This window comes from Schistocerca americana, chromosome 2 (assembly GCF_021461395.2).
Source record: "Schistocerca americana isolate TAMUIC-IGC-003095 chromosome 2, iqSchAmer2.1, whole genome shotgun sequence".
NCBI classification, from domain to species: Eukaryota; Metazoa; Arthropoda; class Insecta; order Orthoptera; family Acrididae; genus Schistocerca; species Schistocerca americana.
Genome location: NC_060120.1, coordinates 26,014,349 through 26,039,607, shown reverse-complemented (window position 1 = coordinate 26,039,607; position 25,259 = coordinate 26,014,349). Strand labels below are relative to the sequence as shown.

Genomic DNA, 25,259 nt, shown 5'->3' with positions numbered 1-25,259 from the left:
GAGGTAGATGTCGGCGGTAGTAATTTATGGTACCCAGAAAACCTCAGAGTTCTTTGTACATAGCCGGGGGTGGCAATGGCGTGATAGCCTGCATGCAGGATTTGGGAGGCTGTATTCCGTCTGCCAAGATGGTGTAACCCAAAAATGTCACAGAAGACTGGCGCAATTGGAATTTATCTTTGTTGGCCTCAACACCATTGGAGTTCAAGCTCTGGAGGACCTGGGATAAATGATCTTCGTGGTCCTCAGTCGACTTGCTGAATATGAGGGTGTCATCCAGTTATGCAAAGCAGAACTTCAACTGTCATAAGACTGAGTCAATGAAACGTTGCCACATTAGTGCCGCATTCTTTAAGCCAAATGGCATGGAGTTGTATTGGAACAAACTGAGCGGCCTGATGATAGCAGTCCTTGGAATGTCTTCCGGCGCTATGGGAATCTGGTGATAGGCACGTTTACAATCAATCACAATGAAGATTGTGGCACCCAATAATCATTTATGTTCAGTACTGGGTAATTGTCCATGCCGGTACAAGCATTTAAGCATCTGTAATCACCACACATTCGAAAAGAACCATTGTGTTTGGTGATGAGGTGAGTCAGTGAAGACCAATTGCTGTCCGATGGCTGTAGAAAGCCTGCCTCCAGAAGTTCGTTAATTTGCGCGCAACTTCATGGGGTTGAGGCATCGAACCTTGTGCCTAATGGGAGGGCCAGCAGTGGTAATTATCTTGTGTGTCATTCTGTCAGTGACGGAAGAGACTGAGAACTGCACACGAGGCTGAGTAACGTCCTGACGTGAAGTTTTGGGACGAGTGGATCGCGATGAGGTGTAGCTGTTAGTGCGAGTGGGAAAAGGCAACACAAAAGTCACATGCCTATTACGTGAGTGCGGCGTGCGCTTATTTGGAGAGGTTGGCTGTGCTCACAGCATGGAGTGGATCGGAGCGTGCAGTGACTGTCTGTTGTTAGCTTTCCCTTGAGTAACCGGCACAGGCGAGAGACGTGTTGGCATCACGCGGGGAATGGCGGTGGCTACCAAATCACGTGGTTGGTGCATGAGAGAGGGGGAATATTTACCAACACGTGGGGTGGCTGCCTGTGCGGTGAACGTGTTTGCATCACATGCGCAATTTGTCATTAGAAGCACTGTTTGAAACACATGGCACTGCACGTAGAGGCCTGTGGTGTGTGCAGAGATCACTGAATGCGAATCGTCACATGCAATGAATGTTTTTGAACTACCCTGATGAGTGTTCGTGCTGTCACGTGGTTGGTGCATGAGAGAGGGGGAATATTTACCAACACGTGGGGTGGCTGCCTGTGCGGTGAACGTGTTTGCATCACATGCGCAATCTGTCATTAGAAGCACTGTTTGAAACACATGGTACTGCACGTAGAGGCCTGTGGTGGGTGCAGAGATCACTGAACGTGAATTGTCACATGCAATGAATGTTTTTGAACTACCCTGATGAGTGTTTGTGCTGCTGTCTGCTGACGAAGGTCAATCAGGTGAAGGAACTGTGGATTGCAGTTGCAGCAGCAAGGTATGAGCTGTGGTGAGCTCGTTTTGCTGATGGAGTTGCGCCACTGCGTCGTACTCTGACAGTAGATTAGTGATGCACATCACAATTTTGTCCATGAGGGTGGAGCACTCGCGAACCAAATCACATGTTGCAACAGAAACGGAACTACAAGCATAAGTGCCTGAGCATGGTATCTGGGTGTCAGAGGGGTGGTGAAACACTGAACCTTAGACTATGTCTGGAGAGAGTTTGTAATTGGACAAGAAATTCATGCTGAGAATTGGTTCGTCAACGATAGTGATGTAAAAAGTCCGCAGGGAACGTAGAGGAGATAGATGCACCATAACTTTAGCAGGGCTGACAATTTGTAATGTTGATTTGTTGACAGTGCTTAGAAGTTACTTCATCGGTGAAAAAACGGGAGGAGCCAACAACGCAGGTATGATGGACACATCAGAGCCTGTGTCGACTAGGAGAACAAGCCACAACAAAATGTCATTCACGTATAAATTGACCGCTCAACTGAGAGGATGAGTGGACGAAGTGCAATGTTTTAGGATGCCTGTGAAGTTCCCCGCAGGACTCGGCGTCTTTTAGATCTTGCGGTCAACGTTTGGGTGCTGGCGAGGTAATCTGTACTTCTTGGCCTTATTCCCAAAAATCTTGTGGTACCAACATGTAACCTCCCCCTCACTTATCGACCTTAATGACAGTGAAAATATTAAACCGTGTGTACCTAATGGAAATTTGGGAAAAGCAATCGTCACCGAAGTTAATCTGTCGGTAAAGAGGGAGGAAAGGGTTACATCTAAATGAAAGGAAAAATGCAAATGAAACTGGTGGAAATTAATTTTGAAAAGGGGTAAAGTTAATGAAGAAAGTAAATGTGCGGCCGTTACGTTAACAATTAACTAGCGGTAATTAGATATTTGAGATTTGGGGGAAATTACGGTCGCCAGTCCTAAGGACAATTACTATAGTAACTGAAAAAGAAAGGTAATTACACATATAATTAGCACTAGAAGCATGGCAACTGAAGGTTGACACGTGTAGTGTGAAAACTGAAAGTTTGTCAGAAGTAATAAATTTCGCTACATTCTGACTTAATTTAGCAAAAGAATTAACAAAACCGGAAAATTGAAAGTTAATTTAGTGACTGAAGTTAATAGTGAGCTTTCTTTCTGAAGTACATCGAAATTCAGTAAAATACGGTTAGTCTTGGACTACCTCAACAATCATTTCAAAAGCAACTTGAATCTACGCAATTTAGAAATAAGAGATCTTACTTTGAACTTGAATTAAATGATTCTGAGCAATTAACAATGGTAAAATTTAGTACGTACCAAGCTGAGCTGCAGTCACAGGTAAGCTAAAATACGGTAACAAAACTCGCACTCTTAATTTGTGCTTGTGTAATCTAAATATTGTAGCCAGCTATGAATACTTAAAGTGAACTTTGAAATTAAAGCAGTGAAATGGAATTATGCTGGCGTTTGAATTTCAACGACACTCGGGTTCATTTCGGAAAAGGAAAGGACCCTGCTTGGCAATGCAATTGGGACAATGAGCAACTAAGGTTCATGCTACGTTGCTGTAATTTTGTGATTTGAACAGTTTGAAAAGCTGAGGTCTGCCATACAGTTCTAAAACTTTACGTGCTTCCAGTCTTCCTTGTTGTTTGATTGAAGTTTGAAGCCGTCGATCGAGGAGGCGGCGACAGTCACTCATTGTCGGCCGTCGCTGTTGCAGAAGCTGGATGTTGGCGCGCCTTCTTCTCGACACGGTCACCAGACGAAACGGGCTCTTGATGTGCGCCAGCTAATGCTTCCCGTCCGCGACACCATGTCAGAAACTATCATCGCAAGTCGAGCGCAATTACATGCTGCCAAACCCCGAAAGCGCGGCAACTCGCGGGAGCTTCACACAACACACCTGCTCCACTCGCTACCCCAGCCAGACTCCCTCTTGCTCTGCCCGCGCTCCACGCGGCAGAGTTAACACTACCAAAGATCCTACACACTTTGATTCTTCACACGACCTATCGATGTAATCATTCAATAGCAGTTTTCCCTAGGCAAGACCCAGCGTAAAAATACAAATAATCTTTACCCAACAAACCAATTATACATCGACATAAATGCATAAATATATATATATACTAATAGTAAAACAATTACAATATGTAAAGACACAGAAATATCATATATTCAGGTAGCAAAAATAAGGAAAAAAAATAGTACAATAGATGGAAATAGGAGGATATGCATTTCCAGCGTTACACGTGCCCCACATTGTCCGAGGATGTTCGTGTAACGTAAACAGACTCAGAAAATGTCCCAAAAAAGAAACAGCGGAAATGCATATGCTCAAAACATCAAAAAAATTTAGCATTCGTCTAATTAACCATAAACCAAATTTTTTAGACAGTAATAATTGAGTGGAGACACTCCTAATCTTATTCCACTCTGTCATCTTGCACAAAATAAAACATGTTGACAACATATCAAAATTCATAGAAAACATAGAAAATGGTTTAGCTATTCCAAAATCATTAAAATTCGTAACACTATAAGAAATGGAATACTATTTGCAAAATTAATTAGAGTGCATGGTCATAAAAACAGGTAGATCAAAATATGCAAATTAATTACTAATTACATAGAATACACATTTTATATAACCTTTTCATAATTAATACTCTCGCCATGAGTGTCCACCTAACGCTAAACAAGAAAATAAAATACAGCAGATCGACAAAAACATAAATATTAACAGCAGAATTCTTTCACATCAGCTGTCCGGGAAGAAAAAAACAACTCCACCTTCCGTACTCGCAAGTACAAAGAATGCCGACAGCAGCACAAGAGCCAACAGCGGCACAAGAGCCGACAGCGGCTCCGCCTTGCCAGTATTATTGCACCCGCCTGTGCGGCACGATTGATCTCACTCGCCCTTGTAACGGCATTTCCAGAACGTCCGTTTCACTGAATTCTTACGGAAAAACTCACTCCCGAGTAATCTCAAGGAGTCCATAAAAACTATCACAGTGGATAACTCAACACTGTCCATCATCACATGCATGTACTAGCCTGAAACTTAAAACAGCGTCTAAGTACATCGGCAATGACTAGTAAATCACACATTTATGAAATCTTACAGCTATTTACAAAATCATATTTACATTCCTTAATCTACTGTGACTCAGCTGAAAACTTCAACTAGCAGCTTGGTTTTAAAATTGATTAATATTCAGTAACTCTTAAATCATTTAATCAACATTAATTACTTATTAATTACAACTTCTTTAATGACCTCTAGGTCAGGCAAAAGCATCGCAGCATGGCACATCCTTAAATCTTACACTCTATTTTACATACTGTATAAATTACCCATTGTGTGGTATTAATCGATCCTAGGTCGGTACAATTTCAAGTCTACAATGTTCCGTATACCTAATAGCTTTCCAGAGCTTGGATACTCTAAGCAATAAGCATTTGTGTCAGGTATACCAATGACTTTATATGGTCCATTATAAACAAACTTAAATTTAGAGATTTCATGGTCTATCTCGCTCGATTTCTCATGAGCTTTTACAAGTACTACGTCTCCGATTGCAAAACGCGCTTTAGCGTCATGACGACATATGCGGGCATCGGCTTTTAGCTTCATTACTTCTCACAAATGATCTTTTTTCACATCAATACTAATGTTAATCCGTGGAGGGAATTTGATTATCTCTTCCAATTCACTTTCTACACTTTTGTCAATGCCGAAATTCCTCGTGTTACGGCAGTTCAAACTCATTCCTACGTCAATGTCATCCGGCCAGTTAACAATGTGTATAGGCTGGTATTGCCTATGCACACCGTCTCCTGCCTCGTCAAAACCAACTATCATTGTTTTATCTAGTGACATACATGTCAAAGTTTTGCTTTCGCAGTTGTTTGCACGGTACTTTAATAGCCAATCCAACCCGATAATTACTTCCGTAGTTAAGTCTGGCATGACGACAAACTCTTGTTCAAATCGTGCCCCACATATCTCGAAGTTGACAAAAATCTGTTTTGTGACCGGTTTACTGGCCTTCCCAGTAGCACCGATAATTTTCACTCCTGTTACTGGCATAACTACGATGCCAGGTCTGTCTTTCAGTAACTCAAATATTTTCCCAGATACAGCACTCAATTCTGCACCGGTGTCAATCAACACGTTTAGTTGTAGGTCGTGCATATTAACAGACACTACTATCTGTCTACGCTTGTCCTCGACTGTTTCTTTATTTTCCCACAGTAAATCCTCGTCTATATCCAAGTCATTCCAGAAAAAACCATCCAGCTTTGATCCTAAATCCGGTTTATCTGGCGGCTTTTTCAGCCTCTGTTCACATACAGTTTTAATTTCAACACGTCTGTCCTGAGGCTTAGTCTGTAGCTTCGCCTCCAATACCGAAACCTTTTCCTGTAACTCGTCAACTAGTGAGTGTTGCTTTGCTATCAATTCACTAATTGTCACCTTCGTTGATTCCTCTTTAGTCAGATTGATCTCATCTGCCAATCTACCTGGAGAAATATGCCCAGTAGTATCTGCAATTACTTCCTCTAGATCTGCGCAACCCACACTGCTATCGTCTGACTGTATAATGTCAGCTCTAACCTCATACACGCTGTAATCTATGTGCTTTTCTACCAATTGTGTCCGGCTATCACTAAAATTTTCGTAATCTTTCTCCTTAATACTCTCGCAATGTTTAAACTGGAGGTTTACGTCGGATGGGTCGGCTACTTCTACCACTATAACTTTCGGTAAAGTCTGCAGGTTAGGGCCAGAACTTTCCGTTACTACTTCAACATCTAACTCCTGCGAGATGAAACACGATGAATCTTGCTCGTGCTCCCCATTAACATCAACTATTTCTGGTAAAGTCTGCTGGTTAGGGCCAGAACTTTCCATCACTTCACAACTACTATCTTCCTGTGGGACGAGATGCGGCAAATCCTGCCCGCGCTCCCTATAAACACTTCTCCCGTACAGGCCCCTATAATCTCTTAGTTCGTCGTATAAGCGACCGAACTGCCTTAACCAGACCTCATCCCTCTCTGCATCCCCTCGCTCAATGACGGACGTGTTATCCGACATTTGATCTTCTCTCAACAATTGCGAATCATTCTTAAACTCAATCTCCAGTTCCGCTGTGGGTATTACAGCTGCCACTTTATAATCGATTTCCGGAACACTACTTAAATTGTTCTCACTGACAGTGAATGTATTTTCTACTGCCGTGTCTACAGCTGATCTACTACTTGTGAGCGCACTCCTTTCTCCTAACACTGGCACACTCTCCCGCCGTTGATTATTCCATACGGAATTTTCATAACGACAACACCTGAGTTTTCTCCCGTTATTGGGCCGCCAAAATTTCTCCACGCCCGGTCGGCCCCTCACCGGCGCGGCTAATGGTTTCCCTGTCTCGTCCCAGCAGATACGCTCCTCGGATGTTGCTGAGGCGGCTGATCATACCCTCTGGCGTTATTACTATTCTGTGAAGCCCGTATCACGTTAGTATGATACTGGTTTCCGTCATTCCTGTTATTATTCGCATTGTACCGATTGTCATTACGGCCCGAACCATTATTGTTATCACTGCCAAGATTGCGGTATGCATTATTCCCATAGTTATCATTGTTGTGGTTGCTGTGGTACCCGTTGTTGTTACCACGGCCTCTACCAGTATCGCGATTATTGCTCCAATTGTCCTCCTCCTCCACTCTTTCCACGAAATCATTTATTGTTCTGTAATTGCTTCCTACGTAGCGTTTTGTATCATCTGGAAGCTTTTTGTAGAGTTCCCAGACTATTTCGGATTCCGTGCGGCGATCACGCAAGTATTCCAACTTGCGGATCCAGCCCTCACAAAACTCCTTCATCGAACCGCGCGAATTCGCATCGAAAGGCCTCGATAGGACAAATTCGCGCCAGACACTTTGCTGTTTTCACTCTGACCAGTATTCAGCCAGAAACAAATTTTTAAATTCGTCAAAAGTCAGGTTCGTAATGTTGAGGTTTAAGCCCCAACGCTTGGCATCACCAGCCAACACATCAATAATCGCATTAATTTTTCTCTCATCAGTCCATGATCTGGGTAAAACTCTTTCACAATTCTTAATGAAATCCGTCGCGTGTATACCGCCTTTTTTCAAGGGGTCGAACCGCTCCTCTTTCGTCAACAATTCCGAACTATGTGCATAGATTGGCACATAGCTCTGTTTTTCGTCAAGTTTCTTCTCTAATTCCGACACTCTCGTAATTACTTGGCAAGTGGTTGTTGCAAGCGTTTCCACTTCCCTCTTTTTCTCTTCGCAGGTATTAGCCTGCTTCGTCACTTTGGTATCTACTTCGGATACTAAAGCCTTTAAAGTTTCCACCTTCTTTTGATCCTCTTTTTTCACTAATTGAATTTGTTCCGTCACCTTATTCTCGATGATCGGAGCAACTGATTCTCCTACACTTTTCTCGATTCTGCTAATTTCGGAATTAAAACGAGTATTTATGCTCGCAATTTCCGCCTGACGGCTATCATTTCCTGTTTAAGATTACCGATTTCGGTATTAATTACAACAATATCTTCTTTGATTTTATCAACTTTTGTGTTAACAACTCCAACATTGTTGATAACAACGTTAATAGCTTTGTTCTGATTGTCTAGCATCCGTTCAAATTTTTCAGACTGAGCTTCTTGCTTGGCAGCCCGAGCTTCTTGCTTGGCAGCCTGAGCTGCTTGTTTGGCAGCCTGAGCTTCTTGCTTGGCAGCCTGATCTTCTTGCTTGGCCGATTGACTCTTTATTTCGTTAATCAAAACATTCAATATATCAGTTAAATTCCCGGAAACTACCGGTTTTACTTCCATAGCGGCTTCCTCTTTAACTGTCCCCCCGTATTCGTCATCAAGGGATTCAGATTTGATTTTCACTTCTGATTCTGAAACATTTTCTAAAGTTTGGAATTCCATTTCTGCTCTTTGATGCGTTTCGGCGGTCGCGTCTTTCATGCTAGCCGCCTGCCCCTGAACAATGGGTACCGCGGTGCGCGTTTCCCACTGTTCGACCGATTGTTCCGTATCCAAGTCTACCAAATTTTGGTAATTGTTGCCTTCACTCATTTTAATAATTTTCAATATAAATGCCAAATCTCAAATATAATTAGGATTACTCCCACTACTTATTCTCGCTGACGTAATGGCCTGTACGTAACCTGTACTTTGTTACGAGATTTGCACCATACAAAATTCGTGTCCAGAATAACCTCAAAACTGAAGATTGTCCTGTCACCAGGTCGCCACGTGTAACCTCCCCCTCACTTATCGACCTTAATGACAGTGAAAATATTAAACCACGTGTACCTAATGGAAATTTTGGAAAAGCAATCGTCACCAAAGTTAATCTGTCGGTAAAGAGGGAGGAAAGGGTTACATCTAAATGAAAGGAAAAATGCAAATGAAACTGGTGGAAATTAATTTTGAGAAGGGGTAAAGTTAATGAAGAAAGTAAATGTGTGGCCATTATGTTAACAATTAACTAGCGGTAATTAGATATTTGAGATTTGGGGGAAATTACGGTCGCCAGTCCTAAGGACAATTACTATAGTAACTGAAAAAGAAAGGTAATTACACACATAATTAGCACTAGAAGCGTGGCAACTGAAGGTTGACACGTGTAGTGTGAAAACTGAAAGTTTGTCAGAAGTAATAAATTTCGCTACATTCTGACTTAATTTAGCAAAAGAATTAACAAAACCGGAAAATCGAAAGTTAATTTAGTGACTGAAGTTAATAGTGAGCTTTCTTTCTGAAGTACATCGAAATTCAGTAAAATACGGTTAGTCTTGGACTACCTCAACAATCATTTCAAAAGCAACTTGAATCTACGCAATTTAGAAATAAGAGATCTTACTTTGAACTTGAATTAAATGATTCTGAGCAATTAACAATGGTAAAATTTAGTACGTACCAAGCTGAGCTGCAGTCACAGGTAAGCTAAAATACGGTAACAAAACTCGCACTCTTAATTTGTGCTTGTGTAATCTAAATATTGTAGCCAGCTATGAATACTTAAAGTGAACTTTGAAATTAAAGCAGTGAAATGGAATTATGCTGGCGTTTGAATTTCAACGACACTCGGGTTCATTTCGGAAAAGGAAAGGACCCTGCTTGGCAATGCAATTGGGACAATGAGCAACTAAGGTTCATGCTACGTTGCTGTAATTTTGTGATTTGAACAGTTTGAAAAGCTGAGGTCTGCCATACAGTTCTAAAACTTTACGTGCTTCCAGTCTTCCTTGTTGTTTGATTGAAGTTTGAAGCCGTCGATCGAGGAGGCGGCGACAGTCACTCATTGTCGGCCGTCGCTGTTGCAGAAGCTGGATGTTGGCGCGCCTTCTTCTCGACACGGTCACCAGACGAAACGGGCTCTTGATGTGCGCCAGCCAATGCTTCCCGTCCGCGATACCATGTCAGAAACTATCATCGCAAGTCGAGCGCAATTACATGCTGCCAAACCCCGAAAGCGTGGCAACTCGCGGGAGCTTCACACAACACACCTGCTCCACTCGCTGCCCCAGCCAGACTCCCTCTTGCTCTGCCCGCGCTCCACGCGGCAGAGTTAACACTACCAAAGATCCTACACACTTTGATTCTTCACACGACCTATCGATGTAATCATTCAATAGCAGTTTTCCCTAGGCAAGACCCAGTGTAAAAATACAAATAATCTTTACCCAACAAACCAATTATACATCGACATAAATGCATAAATATATATATATACAAATAGTAAAACAATTACAATATGTAAAGACACAGAAATATCATATATTCAGGTAGCAAAAATAAGGAAAAAAAAAAAAAAATAGTACAATAGATGGAAATAGGAGGATATGCATTTCTGGCGTTACAAACAGTACAGATGAGCCAGATGTGGTGGTGGCAGTGATTGTGACAGCGGAGGAGGTTTGTCCTTGTTGATCTGTTCCAGAATATAAACTGGGATGTATGGTGCATGTGTGATTCTTGAGTGCTCGGAAAGAGAGAGCTGATAGACTCAAAGGAGTGCGGTAGCAAGTGTATCTGCAGGTCAGTAGGTAACTTGGCATACCATACTGCCCAAAGCGTAACATCCGGCGTCGTGTGTTCACTCACAAGTAGCCAAAGGCAGCGCCAGAGTTGTGACGGAGTGCGGTCCCCCAGGTGTTCCTCGTACAGGATCTTAATTATTAATTCCTGTGGTGAGCAGGTGAGTCGGTCCAATATTGTCTTCTTGGTGAACTTGTATTTTGGCTGCGCCGGTGGTGAAAGGAGGAGGTCACAAATTAAATCTGAGTGGTCATGGAGGTGCGTGACGAGACATAGAAATTTAGAGTTGTCGTCGGTCCCCCATTATAACTTGGAAAGGTGTTCCACAAGCGCAGATCTTGAAACGTGGTTGGCAGATGGCTGGGGGGGGGGCCTGCTGTCCCGTGGTAGGATAGACTGTCCTGTAATCCGTCACTACTGGTGTTGGCGTGTTACTAGCAAACACATCCCGAACAATGGCCAGTTGCAATGTCCCTGATGAGTCACGGAAGCACGACGTGGCAGGCACGGTCGGTACTGTGGGAACAAATGGATGAGTGGCGTGTGAGGTAGGCCTGTAAACTGGACCAGAGGTTAAAATCACAGTACTTAAATTGTCCATCTCGGAAGGCCGGTGCAGCAGGCACAGAGGGTACTGCGGATGGAGCGAGCGGGTGTATGGTCAGAATCAGGGCCCCCTGTGACTGAGGGGGAGGTGGTAGGGGGTCGGGGGTATGGTACGTGGTGTGGCAACAGCGAGAGTCTCCTGTGCACATCATAAATACACCCCTTGTGGTAGGACCATAAATCACTGGTGAAACCTGTTGGAGGTCACATTGTTGTAGTACAATGTTTCTGGATGGCGAAGTGCCATTGGGTGTGCTCAAACCCATGTGGTCGAGAAACTGGGCAACAGATCTGGTGGTTGAGCCTGGTGAACTTGATGTATAAAAATGTCCATTATTAAATTGTGAGGAAGGCATAGCTTGATAGCAGTTGACCATGTGGGCGTTTTGCAGGAATGGCGGTGTTGCACATGGCACTAGTGTAACCAACATTGCTGCATGTAGTGGATCAAAGCACATGTGCGAATTTGGGTCCCTTTGAACATTACACGAGCGAGCAATTGTTACACATTTCTGGAAATCGTCCACTTCACCTTTCACATGTTGGCGTGCACAGTCCGGCAACACAAAACCTGAGTCCATTGTCTGAGGTAACGGCATAACACTCGGCCATTGTAGAGCTGCAAAGATTGAGGTTAACTTAGTTGGAGATCGCAAATCACTGTCCGTTAGCAGAGGGTTGGAGTGGCCTGGTAGTAGTAGCTGAGCCTCAAAATCCTTGTATAAAATGTTGGATGAGGCAGCCATGGGGTCGAATGTAAAACCTGTTGATTCCACACAGCAGATGCGGAAGTCGCGTATGATGTAGAAACTTCAGGGTCACCAATATGGGAAACGGGAATACGGATAACTGACTGTTCTCATAAGTGTATTATTCTTAAGCTCCACAAATCCCTGATACTCATCATAATCATCATCATATTCTTCCAAAATTACTTCATCAACAACATCATTAATGATACAAGTCGCATCTCCCTCAACACCTCCACTCATATGCAATAAGCTGCCAGCCTCAGGCTTACCAACCTCAGTTATTTCACAGCTCTCACTCATATCTTCATAAAAAATACCAACTAATTCAGATCCAGTACAGTCGTCACCTGATTTACATACGTCGATAACACTGTTTTCTGACCAAGAGAATAAATCATTAGTACATACTTCATCAAAATTCTCTTAACTCTCACATTTTGGTTTGTGATTAGCACTTACAGCACTATAATTAAACATACTAACCCAGAAGTCCCCCCTCCCCCCCCCAATGAACCATGGACCTTGCCATTGGTGGGGAGGCTTGCGTGCCAGACAAATGTGTGGTTCCTGAAGAAGGGCAGCAGCCTTTTCAGTAGTTGCAGGGGCAACAGTCTGGATGATTGACTGATCTGGCCTTGTAAAACTAACCAAAACAGCCTTGCTGTGCTGGTACTGCAAACGGCTGAAAGCAAGGGGAAACTACGGCCGTAATTTTTCCCGAGGGCATGCAGCTTTACTGTATGATTAAATGATGATGGCGTCCTCTTGGGTAAAATATTCTGGAGGTAAAATACTCCCCCATTCGGATCTCCGGGCGGGGACTATTCAAGAGGATGTCATTATCAGGAGAAAGAAAACTGGCGTTCTACGGATCGGAGCGTGGAATGTCAGATCCCTTAATCGGGCAGGTAGGTTAGAAAATTTAAAAAGGGAAATGGATAGGTTAAAGTTAGATATAGTGGGAATTAGTGAAGTTCGGTGGCAGGAGGAACAAGACTTCTGGTCAGGTGACTACAGGGTTATAAACACAAAGTCAAATAGGGGTAATGCAGGAGTAGGTTTAATAATGAATAGGAAAATAGGAATGCGGGTAAGCTACTACAAACAGCATAGTGAACGCATTATTGTGGCCAAGATAGATACGAAGCCCACGTCTACTATAGTAGTACAAGTTTATATGCCAACTAGCTCTGCAGATGACGAAGAAATTGAAGAAATGTATGATGAAATAAAAGAAATTATTCAGATAGTGAAGGGAGACGAAAATTTAATAGTCGTTGGTGACTGGAATTCGAGTGTAGGAAAAGGGAGAGAAGGAAACGTAGTAGGTGAATATGGATTGGGGCTAAGAAATGAAAGAGGAAGCCGCCTGGTAGAATTTTGCACAGAGCACAACTTAATCATAGCTAACACTTGGTTTAAGAATCATGATAGAAGGTTGTGTACATGGAAGAACCCTGGAGATACTGAAAGGTATCAGACAGATTATATAATGGTAAGACAGAGATTTAGGAACCAGGTTTTAAATTGTAAGACATTTCCAGGGGCAGATGTGGACTCTGACCACAATCTATTGGTTATGACCTGTAGATTAAAACTGAAGAAACTGCAAAAAGGTGGGAATTTAAGGAGATGGAACCGGAATAAACTGAAAGAACCAGAGGTTGTACAGAGTTTCAGGGAGAGCATAAGGGAACAATTGACAGGAATGGGGGAAAGAAATACAGTAGAAGATGAATGGGTAGCTTTGAGGGATGAAATAGTGAAGGCAGCAGAGGATCAAATATGTAAAAAGATGAGGGCTAGTAGAAACCCTTGGGTAACAGAAGAAATATTGAATTTAACTGATGAAAGGAGAAAATATAAAAATGCAGTAAATGAAGCAGGCAAAAAGGAATACAAACGTCTCAAAAATGATATTAACAGGAAGTGCAAAATGGCTAAGCAGGGATGGCTAGGGGACAAATGTAAGGATGTAGAGGCTTATCTCACAAGGGGTAAGATAAAGATACTGCCTACTGGAAAATTAAAGAGACCTTTGGAGAAAAGAGAACCACTTGCATGAATACCTACAGCTCAGATGGAAACCCAGTTCTAAGCAAAGAAGAGAAAGCAGAAAGGTGGAAGGAGTATATAGAGGGTCTATACAAAGGCGATGTACTTGAGGACAATATGATGGAAATGGAAGAGGATTTAGATGAAGATGAAATGGGAGATATGATATTGTGTGAAGAAGTTTGACAGAGCACTGAAAGACCTGATTTGAAACAAGGCCCCAGGAGTAGACAACATTCCATTAGAACTACTGACAGCCTTGGGAGAGCCAGTCATGACAAAACTCTACCATCTGGTGAGTATGATGTATGAAACAGGCGAAATACCCTCAGACTTCAAGAAGAATACAATAATTCCAATCCCAAAGAAAGCAGGTGTTGACAGATGTGAAAATTACTGAACAATCAGTTTAATAAGCCACAGGTGCAAAATACTAACACGAATTCTTTACAGACGAATGGAAAAACTAGTAGAAGCCGACCTCGGGGAAGATCAGTTTGGATTCCGTAGAAATACTGGAACACGTGAGGCAATACTGACCTTACGACTTATCTTAGAAGAAAGATTATGGAAAGGCAAACCTATGTTTCTAGCATTTGTAGACTTAGAGAAAGCTTTTGACAATGTTGACTGGAATACTCTCTTTCAAATTCTAAAGGTGGCAGGGGTAAAATACAGGGAGCAAAAGACTATTTACAATTTGTACAGAAACCAGATGGCAGTTATAAGAGTCGAGGGACATCAAAGGGAAGCAGTGGTTGGGAAGGGAGTAAGACAGGGCTGTAGTCTCTCCCCGATGTTATTCAATCTGTATATTGAGCAAACAGTAAAGGAAACAATAGAAAAATTTGGAGTAGGTATTAAAATCCACGGAGAAGAAATAAAAACTTTGAGATTCACCGATGACATTGTAATTCTGTCACAGACAGCAAAGGACTTGGAACAGCAGTTGAATGGAATGGACAGTGTCTTGAAAGGATGGACATCAACAAAAGCAAAACGAGGATAGTGGAATGTAGTCGAATTAAGTCGGGTGATGCTGAGGGAATTAGATTAGGAAATGAGACACTTAAAGTAGGAAAGGAGTTTTACTATTTGGGGAGCAAAATAACTGATGATGGTCGAAGTAGAGAGGATATAAAATGTAGACTGGCAATGGCAAGGAAAGCGCTTCTGAAGAAGAGAAATTTGTTAACATCGAGTATAGATTTAAGTGTCAGGAAGTCATTTCTGAAAGTATTTGTATGGAGTGTAACCTTGTATGGAAGTGAAACATGGACGGTAAATAGTTTGGACAAGAAGTGAATAGAAGCTTTCAAAATGTGGTGCTACAGAATAATGCTGAAGATTAGATGGGTAGATCACATAACTAATGAGGAAGTATTGAATAGGATTGGGGAGAAGAGAAGTTTGTGGCACAACTTGACCAGAAGAAGGGATCGGTTGGTAGGACATGTTCTGAGGCATCAAAGGATCACCAATTTAGTATTGGAGGGCAGCGTGGAGGGTAAAAATCGTAGGGGGAGACCAAGAGATGAATACACTAAGCAGATGCAGAAGGATGAAGGTTGCAGTAGGTACTGGGAGACGAAGAAGCTTGCACAGGATAGAGTAGCATGGAGAGCTGCATCAAACCAGTCTCAGGACTGAAGACCACAACAACAACATCCCAAAACTGTTGATCAAAACGTAAAAGAAAAACCTGATATTCCTTCTGTTCAACTTCAGATACCTGTGCCACATTATTAACACTGTTATTATTGTCTAATAGCAAGTGTAAATTGGGTGTCCTATGGTTGTTGTGTTTCCTTGCCCCAAAACTGTGGACCTTCATTGAGGTGGACTCCAGTTTCCTGAATAGTTACCTCTATGAAGTTTTCTTCCATTAAACTGCCTATCATTATCCCCATTATTCCTATTCTGATGATGTTCAAAATTTCTGTCTCTATTAACATTTTGACCCTGATAGAAGTTACCACTATCTCTGTTTCTGTAACTATTAGCATTGTGATCTCTATCATTTCAATTATTATGGTACATGCTTGTTTCTATTGTCCTATCCAGCTGTCAGCATATCGTAAAAATTGTTCAAGACAGTCGTCAGGTCCATGTACTAAATCCCACTGCAACCTGTTTTCTTTTGAGTGCATTAATCAATGTCATTTCATCAAATGGTTTATCAAGGTGCGTTAATTTCTTAAGTTTATTCTTACAAAACTGTTTCAGAGTATCATCCCTATTCCTTTAATTGGGCCATTCAGAAACTCACTTTTAATTTTCCTCTGTTCGTCTTCCCACCAAATTTTATTTAAAAAACTTTTTTTTCGAAACTGTGATATGTTTCCCACTGACTTAAATTTAGATTTACCCAAGGCACAGCTTCACCTTCAAGACATCTTTTAAAAAATTTAATTTTTTGTTCATCACTCGTGCCTGACGCAAAACTCTTCTCTACAGTGGTGCAGAAAATCCACTGGATGTAAATTATGTGATGGAAAACTTTTTAATAGGTATGTTGGACCAAGCAATACCATTGTTTGAATACAGATTGTTGTGAATACAGTTTTGATGAACTGCCTAAAGTTTTTGATCTAAAACATTTACATTAATTTGCATACTATTTTCAACATTTAAAACTTTTTGATCCAAACTACTAAAGTTCTGTTCCATTTTTTCTGCCATGTCCTTCTGTTGAACTCTGATGTCATTAACATTCTTCTTCTGTCCCCCCCCCCCCCTCCCCCTCCCACGTTAACTGAGTGGTCAGCAGGGCAGAATGCATGCCACGCCAAGGTGCCCGGTATCGATTCCCAGCTGGGGCAGATTTTCTCTGCTCAGGGATTGGGTGTTGTGTTGTCCTTATCATCATTTCATCCCCATATCCGATGCACAAGTCACCCAATGTGGCATTGAATGCAATAAGTACTTGACCTCAGCAGCTGAACTTCCCCAAATGGGGGACTCTCGGTCCTCGGCAATAAACTCAATTTCCAAAAGATTAATCTTACTTTCTAAGACATCAACTTTTTCATTCACATTTTTTAATCCCTCTGACAACCCATTTTTTAGCTCTATAACCTAATTACTATATTGGTCCATTTGGTGATGCACCCTACCCAAATTACTATTGTTATCTGTCTTCATTTCCTCTAGTTTTGTCAAAATCAACTGCAAAATAACAATATTTACTGATTTTCCAAACAGTTTGTACTTACCTTTTCTTTTTGATGCCCCTTGTCATAGTTGTAACGTCCTCTTTCAACTGATCCAATCTGTCATTGTTGGTAGTAATTCGTCACTGTTAATATGACTTTGTTGGGCAGGTCTCGGTCTTCTTTCTTCAAGTGACACAAATCACTATTCCCTCTTCTACTGCAACAGACAAAAGCCCCCAAATGTAATCTTACCTTCCCACACATCACCAATAGATTTTCAGTCTCGTCATAGTAATTGATTTCTTTTAATAAGCTTTGAGAGGAGTAAGATTTACAAATAAACTTTTTTATTTATCTTCATTTTTTCATCGTTGGCTACAGTTCGTCACATCTAGGGGTAGAGTCTTGAGGCTGAAATTTTTGACTTTGCGGGTTTCAGATGACTTGGTAACTGTTAAGTAAGTCTGCTGTGTAATTTCTGTTTCTATGACTTTTTTTATTTTATTCCTGTTATGAAATGAAGTGGCATCCCAGATCATCACTCCTGGATGTTAGGCCATATGACAGGTGATAGTTTGATATCCCACCACTGTCTGGGGTGTCTCCAGACATGACTTCACTGATCATCAGGGCTCAATTTGAAGCAGGACTTCTCATTTAAGAGTTCTGCATCAGACTGAGCCCCAATGACCAGTGAATATGTGTCTGGTGATGTCCCAGAAAGTGGTAGAACCTCAATTTGACTGTCACCTGCCGACAGCCCAGCATCCAGGATTAATAGTCTGGGATTCAATTTCGTTTCATAGGTGGTCCCCTTTGGTTGTTGTCTGTTACACCCTTAGAGCACAGTGCTACGTTGACGATATACTACGACCCAATTTGTTGGCCTTCATGGCAAGTCATCCCGTGCTTACATATCAGCATGGTAATGGCTGCATATACAAGCCAACAGTTTCTACTGCCTGTCTTTGTGCTTATCGAATCTTACTGTGTATAAGAAGGTAACAAGATCCATCCCCAGTAGAGAATGTTTGCAGCATTGTGGGCAGGGCCTTCCAAGTAGCCTAGGATTTTGATGATCTAATGCACCAACTGGATGTAATCTGGCATGATATCCCTCAGGAGGACATCTAACAGCTCTGTCGTCAGTCAGTGTCAAACTGAATAAGGACCAGAGGTGTAAAGGGACACCACCTTCTAACATTACCTTTTGTAAATAGAAATAATCGATACCCAAAATATTTTCGAATCTTGTATAGGTTAAAATTATCTCAGCAGTTTCACTAAAAGTATTATATATAATTTTGCATATGATGCATTATATTTGAGGCTAAAATGTATAAAAACAAATTACTTTGTTGCAATTGATATGTACTAACTCTGTATGTACAGCTAAAATTACTCTCCTTTTAGAAATATTATTAATTATGCAATCTGATGCTAATTACTAAATTTATTTCTGGATTCATTTACAAAATAATGGTATAACTTGGTGAAGATTCTTTTTTTGTCAAGAAAGCTTGTAAACTCTTTTGTTTTGTAAACTCTTTGGAATATTGTTAAGACCGTAGAATGAGTGAGGGTAGTAGTGAGTGTGCCTCTGATGGAATTGTTATCATCCATAGTTGTCATCCATGGCACCCTTACATCACAGTGGTATGTTGATGGTATTCTATCCTCCATTTTGTTGCCCTTCTTAGGAAGCCATCCTGGGCTTCAGTTACAGCAAGGCAATGCCCACCTACACGAGGTGAGAGTTTCTCTCACTTTTCTTTGTGCTTGTAAAACCATGCTTTGTCCAGCAAGGTCACTGGATCTGTCCCCAATGGGGAACATTTGGAGCATTTAGGGTGGGATTCTCTAACTGGCTCAGGATTTTGACAATCTAATGCACCAATTGGACAAAATCCGGCACAGTATCACTCAGGGGGACATCCATCAATCACTGCCAAATCAAATAATTGTTCGCATAAGAGCCAGAGGTGGGCAACATGTTACTGACATGCTCAGTTTGTTCTTAAATATAACATCATTTGTTTGCTTGTACATGTGCATCACATCTACTAATTTCCATCCCATACACATATTTGGATAATTACTACATGATATGTCATTTTTTGTCTTAGAGTGTACTTTTAATACCCCCTGGAGAAACAATATGAGCTGATAAGCTGATGATGTTGTACAGACTAAAAAAATTTAAGTCAACCAAATAAATCCTGAGTTTTGTTTAAATATTTCTAGATTTGTGAGACATTAAATAGTGTTACATATTTCCACTTTCATGAGACATCAATGTGTTAATAATATTGTCATTTGCAACTTTACCTAACATTTTTCTGCTGAGTAGTTGATCTCTAAATAGAATCCCATATGAGCATTTGAGTTGGTAACTACACTTCATCAAGTAATAAGGTGTGCTACACTGACAAATGTAATCAAATGTAGATAATAACTTTATGCACTGTTCATATGTTCAGACTGCATGTTGTTAAGCCTGAGTACATCACATACAAACATTGCTTATGGAAGATTCTGAGAACCACCAAACTGATGATCAGAAATCATTTTTTCACACTTGTGAACTGAAAATTTTATTGTTCTGCTTCTGCAGCTGTAATTTTCCCCTCCCTTTCCTCTTGATCTGGTTGTTTCTTCTGCTTACTGAACTTCATCAAAATTTGTTTCTGTTCCCCATTGGTCACTTTGATACAGCTGTAGCAAGAGGTAACTGCCTTTCGTTCAACAGTTAAGTGATTCCTGTTTCAACAGTGTACAACTTTTTTTTTATCTTTTTCACATTCCTTACAGATGGCCTCTGTATATGTCTGCTTGTGCCTGTATATGTGTGGATGGATATGTGTGTGTGTGTGCGCGCGCGAGTGTATGCCCGTCCTTCCCCCCCCCCCCCCCCCCCCCCCCCCCCCCCGCCCCCAAGGTAAGTCTTTCCACTCCCGGGATTGGAATGACTCCTTACCCTCTCCCTTAAAACCCACATCCTTTCGTCTTTCCCTCTCCTTCCCTCTTTCCTGATGAAGCAGCCATTGGTTGCAAAAGCTAGAATTTTGTGTGTATGTTTGTGTGTGTATCGACATGCCAGATGATGTGACTTACCATACGAAAGCGCTGGCAGGTCGATAGAAACACAAACAGACACATACATACACACAAAATTCAAGCTTTCGCAACAAACTGTTGCCTCATCAGGAAAGAGAAGAGGGAAGGAGAGGGAAAGACGAAAGGAAGTGGGTTTTAAGGGAGAGGGTAAGGAGTCATTCCAATGCCGGGAGCGGAAAGACTTACCATAGGGGGACAAAAAGACAGGTATACACTTGCACACACACACATATCCATCCACACATATGATATGTGTGGATGGATATGGGTCACTTAGAGGAAGCCTTCTTGGTTACCCAGGCCTGCCAACCCAAAGTTTGGTACAGATTTATTGATGACATCTTCATGATCTGGACTCACAGTGAAGAAGAACTCCAGAATTTCCTCTCCAACCTCAACTCCTTTGGTTCCATCAGATTCACCTGGTACTACTCCAAATCCCATGCCACTTTCCTTGATGTTGACCTCCATCTGTCCAATGGCCAGCTTCACACGTCCGTCCACATCAAACCCACCAACAAGCAACAGTACCTCCATTATGACAGCTGCCACCCATTCCACATCAAACGGTCCCTTCCTTACAGCCTAGGTCTTTGTGGCAAACGAATCTGCTCCAGTCCAGAATCCCTGAACCATTACACCAACAACCTGAAAACAGCTTTCGCATCCCGAAACTACCCTCCTGACCTGGTACAGAAGTAAATAACCAGAGCCACTTCCTCATCCCCTCAAACCCAGAACCTCCCACAGAAGAACCCCAAAAGTGCCCCACTTGTGACAGGATACTTTCCAGGACTGGATCAGACTCTGAATGTGGCTCTCCAGCAGGGATAGGACTTCCTCAAATCCTGCCCTGAAATGAGATCCATCCTTCATGAAATCCTCCCCAATCCACCAAGAGTGTCTTTCCACCGTCCACCTAACCTTCGTAACCTCTTAGTTCATCCCTATGAAATCCCCAAACCACCTTCCCTACCCTCTGGCTCCTATCCTTGTAACTGCCCCCAGTGTAAAACCTGTCCCATGCACCCTCCCACCACCACCTACTCCAGTCCTGTAACCCGGAAGGTGTACACGATCAAAGGCAGAGCCACATGTGAAAGCACCCACGTGATTTACCAACTGACCTGCCTACACTGTGAAGCGTTCTATGTGGGAATGACCAGCAACAAACTGTCCATTCACATGAATGGACACAGGCAGACAGTGTTTGTTGGTAATGAGGATCACCCTGTGGCTAAACATGCCTTACTGCATGGCCAGCACATCTTGGCACAGTGTTACACCGTCCGGGTTATCTGGATACTTCCCGCTAACACCAACCTGTCAGAACTCCGGAGATGGGAACTTGCCCTTCAGTATATCCTCTCTTCTCGTTATCCGCCAGGCCTCAACCTCAGCTAATTTCAAGTTGCCGCCGCTCATACCTCACCTGTCTTTCAACAACATCTTAGCCTCTGTACTTCCGCCTTGACTGACATCTCTGCCCAAACTCTTTGCGTTTACAAATGTCTGCTTGTGACTGTGTATGTGCGGGTGGATATGTGTGTGTGTGCGCGCGAGTGTATACCTGTCCTTTTTTACCCCTAAGGTAAGTCTTTCCGCTCCCGGGATTGGAATGACTCCTTACCCTCTCCCTTAAAACCCACATCCTTTCATCTTTCCCTCTCCTTCCCTCTTTCCTGACGAAGCAACCAGGGGTTGCGAATGCACGAATTTTCTGTGTATGTTTGTGTTTGTTTGTGTGTGTATCGGCCTGCCAGCGCTATTGTTTGGTAAGTCTTATCTTCTTTGATTTTAGATATATTTTTCCCACGTGGAATGTTTCCCCCCCCCCCCCTCTCTCTCTCTCTCTCTCTCTCTCTCTCTCTCTCTCTCTCTCTCTCTCTGTGTGTGTGTGTATATATATATATATATATATATATATATATATATATATATATATATATATATATATATATATATATATATATATCCCCCTAAGGTAAGTCTTTCCGCTCCCGGGATTGGAATGACTCCTTACCCTCTCCCTTAAAACCCACATCCTTTCGTCTTTGCCTCTCCTTCCCTCTTTCCTGAAGAGGCATCCGTTGGTTGCGAAAGCTAGAATTTTGTGTGTATGTTTGTGTGTCTATCGATGTGCCAGCGCTTTCGTTTGGTAAGTCACATCATTAATAAGTGTTAATATACTCAGTTGAATGAACAGTGGCTGGCAGTGATCTGATCTACCAGAATTGCTCATGCCAGTATCACTTTCTTCTGAATTTTTAGAACTTAGTGATGTGAAGAGAGTGTCCCCATATCAGCAGTACATACTCTATATGTGACTGAAAGAGTCCAAAATAAATAACTCTTAAATATTCTTTTGTCACCAGGCTTCTCAGTTTCCACATTAAATACACAACTCAAAACAATTTTGTGCTGGTATGGTTGATGTGTGTTTCCCATGTTAAATTAGAGTCTACATGAATTCCTAGAATTTTAACTGTTTTCACCTCTACTTCTTTTGACAATCCTAGTATAATCTGTTGGTTTTTATCAGGATTGCAAAGCAGTGTATTTGATGAGAACCAATTTAGTGCTGCTTCCAGGCCATCTTGCATCATATCTTGCAGAACTGATATGTTCTCATGCTGAGCAATCAAAGTTGTGTCATCAGCATAACAAATAACAGTATTGGGGATACAATGGGGTAAATCATTGACTGTAATTATAAAATAGAAGGACCCAAGGACAGAACCTGTAGTTAAGCCTGAATTAGGTGTCCGAAATCATAAACAAGACATTTTAGAAATCAAACTTAAGGAAAAATCGGTTGTAAATCCAGATCAAATATCTGAGTGCTTCAATGAGTACTTTATAAATGTAGCAAAATCTGATTTAGACATAGCAAATTATGAACAGAAAGTAAATGGTTTTGGGTTAAAAGGCAATATCAGTGAATGTCTCAAAAAATTCACCACAGTCTCAGCGAAAATTGTTGAAAATGTCATACTCTCCTTAAGAGACAAAAACTCCGCTGGCTGGGATGCGATACCCACCAAAATAATTAAAAAAAGCTTAGAACATAATAGCTCATCCTCTCTCTCTCTCATAATAAACAGATCCTTTGAAGAAGGTTACTTCCCTGATCTCTTGAAGTACATGGAAGTAAAACCATTGTTTAAAAAAGGTTCAAAAGATAATATGGGAAATTATTGTCCCATCTCTATACTCCAAGTCATATCAAAAATATTTTAAAAAATTGCTGCTTCACAGATACAAAGCTTCATTACGCAGAATGATATCATTTCACATAGCCAATTCGGCTTCCAACAAGGCAAAAACACAGTAGATGTGATAAATGGGTTTATAAAAAAAATTACTTCATTGCTATATAGGAAAGCAAAGGTCACAGGAATATTCTGTGATCTTACAAAAGCATTTGACTCTGTAAACCATGCCCTGATGCTTTTCAAACTCAACAGGTATGGAATAAGGGATGTTGCTTTGAAATGGTTTGAATTGTATCTCTTGGAGAGGAAACAAAGTGTAGTAGTCACATCAAATGGAGCAGATCACTTTTCCAAGTGAAAAACTGTGTCACAAGGTGTTCCTTAAGGCTCAATCGGACCCATTTATTCCTGTTCTATGTAAATGACTTACCTCTCAATATAAATACTCATTCAACTTTGTTTGCACATAATACTTCTGCTCTAATTGAAAATGAAAATTCTGACAATGTACCACAGAGTGTCATGAATACTTTAAGTAACCTGGAAACATGGTTCAGTCAAAATGGCTTAAGGCTAAACACTTCAAAAACCCACATGATGAGTTTTAAAACCAAACATTCAAAAACTGAAGAAATCTGTGTCGCTAACAACAATTAAAAAGTGGAAGAAATTGACCCAGCCAGGTTGCTGGGAATTAACTTGGAAAGAACTTCAAGTAAGATTCCCAAATAGAATATCTAGCAAATAAATTAAACGGCCTTGCATATGCAATGGAAATTTTAGCCTGTGCCACTGATATGGCCACAGGAAAATAGCATTTTATAGTTACTTTGAATCAGTTATTCGAATTTTAAAGTTGCAAAAAAGAATCATTCATAACATATGCTCTTTACAGCTGAGAGCATCATGTCGACCATTATTTAAAGGCCTAAAAGTATTTACTGTCCCCTCTTTGTACATCTTTGAGGTGGTTCTTTTCCTAAGCAGCAGAACTGATATATTAAAAAAACAAATAATTTTGAACACTCATATAACACAAGACATCAAGAGAACTCTATGCTCACCTTTCATCGCTTAAAAATGTGTGCTCATATTCCTCAGTATATAGTCATGAAAATTCACAACACAATAAAATGGTGTGACATAATGAATATGAAGACAAATATTTTAAAAATAAAGTTACATGATTTTCTAATTGAACGATGCTACTACTCTGTGGATGATTTTATGAAGGACAAAGTGATACTTTGAGCTGGATCCCTAAAATGGAATAAAAATTTATGATAGTTATAGTAGATGTAAATACTGTAAGTTTGACAAACTGCAAGAAGTAAACACTCCACAAAGTATTATTGTAAGTGTGACAAAATTTTAAATAAGCAGATTATAACCTTGACATGTCTCCTGTACATCAGACATATGTTCTGAAATTTTGTACATTATGAGATGAATAAAACACATCTCACATTTCAGATAAAATGGGTGAAATTCAAGCTGAGTACTCCCTAGGCGCTGTGAAGTAGTTACCACTGCTAAGATTTTATTAATTTGTATTGGCAAAATGAGACTATAAATAAGTTACTAATACCTATTCCCTTTTAAAATTTGATTTTCCATATGAGACTGCAAGCTACAAACACCACATACTGTATAATAATTTCAAACATGGTCAGAAAAATCTTGAATTTAATACAAATGTGACCATGGAT

General features: G+C 41.2%; 1 protein-coding gene across 1 annotated transcript in view; it reads left to right on the top strand.

Annotated features, from left to right (window-relative positions):
- LOC124589485 overlaps positions 1-25,259 on the top strand; it is a 296,313-nt gene that overhangs the window by 168,165 nt on the left and 102,889 nt on the right. The window lies entirely within an intron of this gene.